The following is an 8788-nucleotide window of genomic DNA, read 5'->3' on the forward strand; positions in this document are numbered from 1 at the left end:
CAGTTCATCACAGTGTTTAACATGTGATCTGTAAAACCTCAGTGCTCCTCAAAATGGATTTTAAAATACTTTGGATGAATATCACTTTGAGATAAAAAAAGAGGGTGGTTTGTGTGCAATGATCATCATCATCTTTAAGCTTTTAAGTGTTTAGTCAGCAAGCAGGACAGGCACAGAATTGACTTTAACAGAACTTGACACAGGAAGTCAGAAGATGTAGATTTAAATACAATCCACACAGCTGAAACACTGGATCTGCTGGGTTTCAGTTACAGGTGCTCATCAAGCCCTGTTTTAGTTTCTACAGCTTATTTTCCATGACAAACCCATGTTTTCAAATTAGGGCCTATTAGGGAAACTGTCAAAACAGCTTTTCTAAGACTTTGCATGCATTATGTCAGTCTGTGCAGTGAGTATTGAGAAAGTTAAATTCAACTGCAAAGGATGGGGACAAATTCTTGGTTTAGTCTGTAAATACCAAGTACATCAACTTTAACATGAGATTAAATGCATCTGAATGTGAAAGCAAGAGAGGGCAATGAATCATCAGACTCTGTGTGTTGATATAAGTCAAAGAAAAAGATTATATCCTGATTCTGCAAAATGCATTCATGATTTGCTTTAGTTGTCTGTATTGTCACACTGGCTCCTCCCCCTTTGTATTCACTGTATTTTAAAATTTTATAATTCAGTAGTTAGGATCTTAAATTTGCTTTAAAGGCTTAAACTACACTCTACATTTTCAGTCTACTGAGCAGCACAGGAGAGGTTAATTTTTAAAATACTTGTCTTCACTCCTGTTTTGCTTTTTGCACTAAGTATATTTCTTGGCTTGAGAATGTTTTGAATGCATTAAAAATGTTGCAGCATTGGAAAGAAGAGAAATGAAGAGAGAAAATAAACTGAGAAGGATGAAGAAGGTGAAGCAAAACCTATACAAAACACATTATAGAGTTTTTCACCTTTTAGACTTGGATTTCTTAGGGGAGAAAGGTTACAAAGAGAAACTTTAGCATAAATATCTCAACTCACCAGTTGGTAAGACAGACAATCCATCTTGATAATATTAGAAGTAATTTTTATGTCTCATATTTAATGGGGAAATATGCTAAAATCAAAAAGCTACAATGAGAATGATAAAATCAAAATGACCTAACTACTTATGGCACAAAAGAAGAAAAATTAGATCCTCTGCTTTTCTGAAAACTGCAGGTATAAACAGTGAGGGCTGAACTTTGAACATTGAGTCTTGTTCAGCAATTTCAGTATTTCTTCATTTTTAAACTTGGAGGTGATGAAAACTTCCCCAAGGCTTCTTTCAGGGATTGTGCCCTCAGTGAGAATCAGAGGCTCTGTTCTTCCTCTCTGTATGGGTCCCTGTGCCCTACGAAAGAACCAAAAACTTTAGAGCTCATTGCAGGGCTCAGTGAACATTTTGGGCAGCTGATTTGGCTGCTGGATGTGGCCCCTTGCTCTTCATTTGACAATTTGCAATTTATATCTGAAATTCAGAGAGGGAGAAATGGGTACTTCTGAAAGTCTTTAGGTTCAAGACATGCTTGCACAGAAGACAAACTTCTTCAGAATCAATATTTGAGAACGGCTTTCATACTCCAAAGATTCTTTTTACACCTAATATTAACTACCTAAAACTTTGATGTCAAGATAAATTCCTAGAAATATTTAAAATTGGAAGCAAAAACTTCTTGTGGAGGAATTCACCCCACATTAGCACAATGATAGGGAGGCCCTTGAGAAACTTTGGTCACCTTTGGTTGATCTTGTGGAGCAGCCATGAGCAGTGACATCTGATGAGGCAGAGCTGGAACTTGCTTTCTATCTAGAGCACCCAACAGCAAATGGGTTCTTGTTTAGACTCAGGTTAGTCCAAAACCTCTTCCCCATCCTAAAATCCTGAGGACACTGAGTCCTCAGGACCAGCTGCCCTTGCACTGCTCTGATGAATTGTCCAGGAGATTTCGTTCTTTGCTACAGTGAGAGCACACTCAGATAATTTCTACATGCCAAAAGTTAGGTGAAATTAGTGCTGTTTTGCACTGGAACAGCCTCCATTTGCCAACGTTTGTCTGTATTGCAAGGCACATTTTTTCCTTCCTTTAGCCTGGAGGAAGGTTGGAAATGGTATGGTTGGAATAAGATTAACTGGCAGCAAGCTGGGAAGCTTTTTACAGTGTTTGTTTTTGTTTTGTTGCTTCTCCTTCTAAGAAAAAGAAATAAAATCTGCCATTCAAATCATAATGAAAATATGAGAGAAACAATTTTCAATAGCAGAAAACCAAATATCTGTGAATTTTACTAAAATCTGAATATCTGTTCTTCAGATATTTTAAACTCTTTATTTAAACACATTATCAGTCAAGATAAAAAGTGTGTACGAAGTATTGAAGAAAGAGGCAATAGTGTTACCTGATATTTCCTTCACTATTGGATGAAGAAATCCATGCCCTCTACTAAGAAATAAAGAAACAAAACAAATTCAAAAACAACCCATCAGACTTCAATCTGGTACCCTATGAGACAGAAAGTGAATCTCTATTGGACTACATATGACATTCATAATAAGCACACAGAAACCCAAGAAATTTAGACTCCTGATTTGCTTCAAAATGGAAATTCTTATATGAACATTTTCAGACTGGATCATAAAACTTTCAACCCTATTTCACTCCAGGAAGAAATAGGTCCTACTTATAGAAAACTCTTTTCTTAATGCAGAACAAAGGTGGAAACAGTAGATAAATACTACCTTAATGGAAGACTGCAGTAGAATCTCTTCGATTTTGTTGAGTGCATAAAGCTTTTTTGACCTGGTCCATTATGGGCTTATGAAACATTGATTGCTTAAAACTTGGATGTCTTAAAGCAAAATGAACAAATTCGTTTGGGTCTCTTAATTTTAGTAATAATCTTTAAGACACTTGCTAAATAATTTATGTTAAAATTTGTCAACCTACACAGTAGACTCTTTAAATAATCTTGAGGAGAAAAAAAAAAAGAAAAAGAAAAAGAAAAAAAGGAAAAAAAAAAAAGGAAAAAAAAGAAAAAGAAAAAGAAAAAAAAGGAAAGAAAAAAAGGAAAAAGGAAAAAGAAAAAAAAAAAAAAAAAAAAAAAAAAAAAAAAAAGCCAACATTTTTCTGGGAAGTACCAGGATCTGGATTCCTGGAGAGACTGTGGATAGAGGGAAGACCCCCCTCTTCTCTTTCTGCACCTGGGTACAATGCCTGCCTGGCCAGGCAGCAGAAATCCACCATCACAGACCAGGAAATGAAGGAAATCCCCAAACAGCAAAGGTGTTCTTGCCTGCTCTCCTTGCTGCTTTCCCTGCTGCTTTGATAGATTTCTTCAAACTCACACCCTGTTCTCCTTTTCTATCAAAAGCTTATTAATTAGGGATTTTTACTTCTTTTTCCCAATATTTTGGTGCAAGCATATATGGAGAAATGTATCACTCTACTTTAACTTATATCTGTATAAAGAAATTTGGAAAAACATCAGTAAAGTTAATGATTGTAAAAACCTGAAAGAAAAATAGAGCATTTGAGGTCTGTCAGCAAGACGTCAGGTGCATTGACATTTCTGCCACCATAATGACCTCTTTGCTTAGTATTGACTTACCATTTTTTTGTCAGGAGATGGGGAAAAGAAGGAGGAAGAAAAGTACCTGGAACACTGTAACCAGGGTAAAATCCATTGTTTTCTTCTATTCAGTCAACCCAGCAGTGAGGAAGAGCTGGGGGAAGCACATAAACTACCATTACAGACAAAGTGTCATTGTGCTATCATCAGCCTCTCTGTAGCCTATTAATCAGTAAGCCAGATAAAAATTTCTGCATGTACAATAAAACACAAAATACTCTTTAGTTATGTCTAGTATTTTTATGCACTTACAAGGAAAAATCGTGTTGCCCATATTAAAGTTTCTCTTTATCATGTATTTATGTAAAAAGGAATAAAAAATAATCCGTTGAGATTTTCTTCATTCTATATCAACTCTGCTTTCCATGCAGACTGGCATTCTCTGGAGAGAGAGAACATTTTCTGTCCCTCAGCTTGCACAGTGAATTTTAGTTATTGTGGTAATAAATAACACTGTTTTCTTAGAGGGATGTAGCCATGTAGGGTACACACATGGGTCATGCACAATGACACAAAGGAATACCCAGGCAGGCCTGGAGCGTGGTGTTATCATCAGGGGTAATTCCATGAGCACACAAAACCCCCATGGGAAGCACGGACTACAGTGCAGAAACCACCAGCCCTGCATGCAAAATGAAATTAAAGAGACAAATGCAGAACAGCCTTCCCAAAACAATGAACTAGAGAGGATCCCGCTATGCCTGACAAACGGAATGAAGTTACAATAATTCTGACAAATTCATACTACTCCTCATTTGCATACACTTCAGGAGCAGATATAATAATGGCTAATGAAAACAGGAGTTAAAATGACCCTAACATTGTAGCCTGCCCAGAGTCTAACCAAACACTGAATTAATATGGAACAACGGTGACTAAATGGATTATTTAAATCTTCGTGTCTTAGAAAGAAATTGCAAATTCAAAGTAATCACAGAACGATGTAATAATTAATTTTGTGAATTTTGAATGCACTCATCTTTGCAAGCTACAGAAGCCAAAAAAATATGGTCAACTGATTAACTATGATATTAGCTATGGTTGTTGTGATAGGACCTAATGGAAAACCAGCTGTGTGTGTGACTGTCTTTGTGCTAGGTAGGATGCAAACAACTGGCTGGAAATGTGCCTCTCCAGCAGGACTCCAGTCCATGGTAACCCAGTGGATGAAACATTGGATTCTGCCCATCCCTTTGTCCAGAACAGCTAACAACGAATATAATCGTAGTTCCCAGGATATGTGAGGTATTGCTGGGCATTTCCCTCTCTTTTAATCTTGGCAGAGGGGCAGAAATGGGTAGGGAAGAAGCAGAATAATTATCAGAGGAATGTCAAGTGAAATGCATGGGAAAAGACTGGTGGGAAAGACAAGAAAGTGAGGAAGAGAACAAAGAGTCATATACAGGATTTGTCTCAGGTGGTGGAGATGAGAGAAAGACTGGAAAGAAGAGATCAGAACAATGGTCATGGAAACCATCAGGTCTAGCCAGAGGCTGATGAAGTAGCGTCTGGACTGTCTCTTTTCTCATCTATTTCCTTTCTCTTCCAAGAAAAGCCCCATGCAAAGAGGCCCTGGGACTCAGATAAGAATCCCTTTTATGAGCAGGTCCTTCAGCTAATGATCACAGGCCTCATTCTTAACAGCATGGAGTCCCCAAGGCTTCTATTTAAAGTCAGCAGGAGAAGCAAATGCTCAGTAGTTCCAAAAAAAAAAAAAAAAGGTCAGACTCTGTTCCTGTTCTTTGAGAGTATCCACAGCAGAAATAAACCTGAATTCTCTTGCTGATAGTTTAATATCAGAATCTTTAATGGACTTTGAAAATAATCTTGCTGTTATTTCTTCCCTTTTAACTGCTTTGTAGCTCATGGTCAAGTTTTTTAGACAGTCATCCTTTTAATGTTGCGGGTTTTTTGTTGGTTTTTTTTGCTTGAGCACTGTGTCACTGTCATTACAGCAGAATTGCCAGATACCTGCAATAAAACATTTCAAGCCAGGAGGAGAAACAACCCTCTGAAGAACGTATGTGAACTGAGTATTTTCTTTGGTCAGTAACTCTGTCATTCCCTGAGAACCCTTTCATGACTTCTGGAATAAATTTGTTTCCTTAGCTGTGCAAGTCCAAAGAGAGAGTGTCATCAATGGAGTCCCATTTTTTTCTCCTTTTTAATTAAATAACTTCATGCCTTTGCTCCTGTATTGCCACGGGTTTCATAATTTGTAACATTGTTCTGTTTCTTCCTCATTTACAAAATTATCAGATAATGCAACAAGAGGATTACTAAATTAGATTGTGCTGGTCTGAGTATGAGAAACGCCCAAAGTCAGTGACCACTGAAATCAAAAGAAGGCTGAGTTCTCAATGTTTTGTAGATTATTTTGGTGTAAAATAATATAAGAAATTGAATTTGTCAGGTTTTGTTTGAGGAGCTGCCTAGCTACAATAATCTGTCAACACAACATAGGCTTGCTTGAGCTACAATTTTTAGATTTTTTTATTCTAACAAACTGACACTTGTTCACTGTTCATCTGTGACTGTCTCTTTAGATATTTCTGACATAGAGTTTTTAAATTAGTCACATCAGTTTCTAAACCCAACATTCATGTATGAAGTAGTAACTTATCTCAATAGAGAATGGAACCACGCTTCAATATCCAATTTCCACTGCTATCAGGGAGACCAGGATTCCACCCAGCATCTTCATCAGCTCCTCTAAAATAGATAAATGGATATGCTGAACTCTTTCTTCCACTATTGCCAAAGAAACCAGACACTGTTCATTGCATACAGCTGGTTTGGTTGCCAGCTGTTTACAGCTATCAATTTTTAAGCAATCAAAATTATACTTCCCAAGCTGGCATTCTGCTGTAAGATTTTTATTTTGTGGTAAAGATAGGGGAGCAATCTCCAGAGAGAAAAAGTCCAAAGAAGGACATGACAACACACAACTTCCTCTTCTGAGAAAATTAGTGGTTGCATAATTTCATCTTACTCATATTAAAATTTCTGGCATCTTTTCCTTTGGTGAATTCCCCATTGGTAACTTCTGACTGGCAGGTTCAGGTTTCTGGCCTGAAAGAGAAGGGATTGGTGCCATGACTCGGAAGGCAAACCAAACCCGCTGCAAGGGGGAATATCTCTTGTATTCCCCCGGGCCCAGTGTTTGTCTCAGACAGAGTAAAGGAGCAAAATATTTTATTTAGACTCAAGTGAAAGGAACAGAAGCTCAGGACAAAGCAGACAAACAGTGGATTAGTTCTTTAAGTTGGAAAATACTGTTCCTGAGAAAAAATTAGGAAAGACAGAAATGAAAGTCAACATAGAAAAAATATTTAATAAATATATAAAGCCTTAAAAAGTTTTCTATCATATCCAAAACCAACGCAAGGTTATGCCATTAATGCTCACAGGGTGCAAAAAACACCAGAAAAACTATGTGCTTCCTGGATCAGTCAAATTAAGTCATATTTCTCAGCAGAAGTGCTTAAGGGCCCAAATAAAAGTAGCACAGTGTTCAGAAGACTGATCTAACCCAACATTACCTCATCTGAACATCATCAAAGCTAAGGTCATATCAAAATTACTTAAATATGTATATTGCATGATCACAGACATCAACCTTAAACGAGTACTCTGTACCAATCTGCATCTTTTCAGGTTGCTCATGAGACAAATTTTGGCTTTTACCTGTAATGCTCTCAGAATTGTTACCTGAAATTGCTGATTTCAGACACTCCTCTTTGGAAATACTTCAGGGATGCATATTCTGGCAGCTTTTGTGCTGCCTAAGAAAACCGTCATGGTAAGTGGGCATGTGCTAGAAAACACTAAATTAATGAACTTCACTCTGCAAACCAGGACAGAAACACAATTTTCTTGAAGAAATTAAAAAAAAAAAAAACCCACCAGACATATCAGCATCTCTGCATTACTGAAGACTTCCAAGCAGTGCATGCTTCTTACATCCAGAGCCTTTAAATCTGTGTATTCATATAATTAAACTGGAGTATGTGTTCATCCCATGTGATTATGGGATAAAATGTGATCATGTGAATATAAGCCCCAAAAGCAGGGAAGCCAAATAGGAAATACTTCCCCTTTCAGTGTTTCACAAGACCTCATGACTTCAAGACACTTTTGTGCTTGGGAAGAGGAGTTTATGGTTAGCTGGTATTAGACATTGACAGCCCTCGTACACAGTTCTCCTTTTTAAATGGATGATGGCTGCTACTCAATTATAATAACAAGAGATAAAAAGAAGGTTTGGGCCAATTTATTAAAATAATTTCTCTTATTTCATGGTAAAGGTTCTATTTCCTGATGGCACAGAGAAGAGCCATTTATTTCCTTTGTCTGAGCTGAACCTGAATGTTCCGATCTCTCTCTTCAAAAGCACTGTCCCATAGCTTGCAATGAAATGTTCATGAAAGACCATCAGTAACATCTGTGCAGCTGTTTAATTGCTCATTTGCCTGCATAGAAAAAGCCCAGTGTCAAAAAATTCCACCTAAAATGCAAACTTCAAAATACTCTAAATCAGATGATAATCATCTTTACTGATGCCTAAAGTGCAGTAATTTTTACCCAGACAGCAATGACATTATGCAAAATAACATGAACTTGAGAGTACTTGAAAGAAAGAATTACATGAACGTGAAAGGCTACAAGAACTGTTAGAAATGCACACAGATCATCATCTCACACCACAAATAGGAGCCAGAATGACAATACCATAAATTAAAACAACCCTCAAGCAAAAACTAACAGCCAGGAAATGAGAAACAGATTTAAAACAGAGAGCAGAAACCAGAAAGCATGACCACTAATGAGATTCTGCACAACACTTACAGTAACAAAGGAGGTGACAAATGATAGCAGAGATACAGTATTAATAAGGAAGTATGAATTGTATTTCCTGTTTATGCTATCTTTCACCTTGCATAGGCACCTAGAAATAGGAAAGGGGGCATACATTCAATAATCTCTCATTTTGGAGGGGTGGAAAGATGGGGACAGCAGGAAAATCCAATTGCAACACATCTCACAGCTGGAAAGCAGAGGAAAAAAAAGCAAGCTTATACAACCTGCAGAATTAAAATAACGTTATAATAAAGTGATGCCCAGCCAGTAC

The sequence above is a fragment of the Prinia subflava genome, chromosome 3, assembly GCF_021018805.1.
Source record: "Prinia subflava isolate CZ2003 ecotype Zambia chromosome 3, Cam_Psub_1.2, whole genome shotgun sequence".
Classification (NCBI taxonomy): Eukaryota; Metazoa; Chordata; class Aves; order Passeriformes; family Cisticolidae; genus Prinia; species Prinia subflava.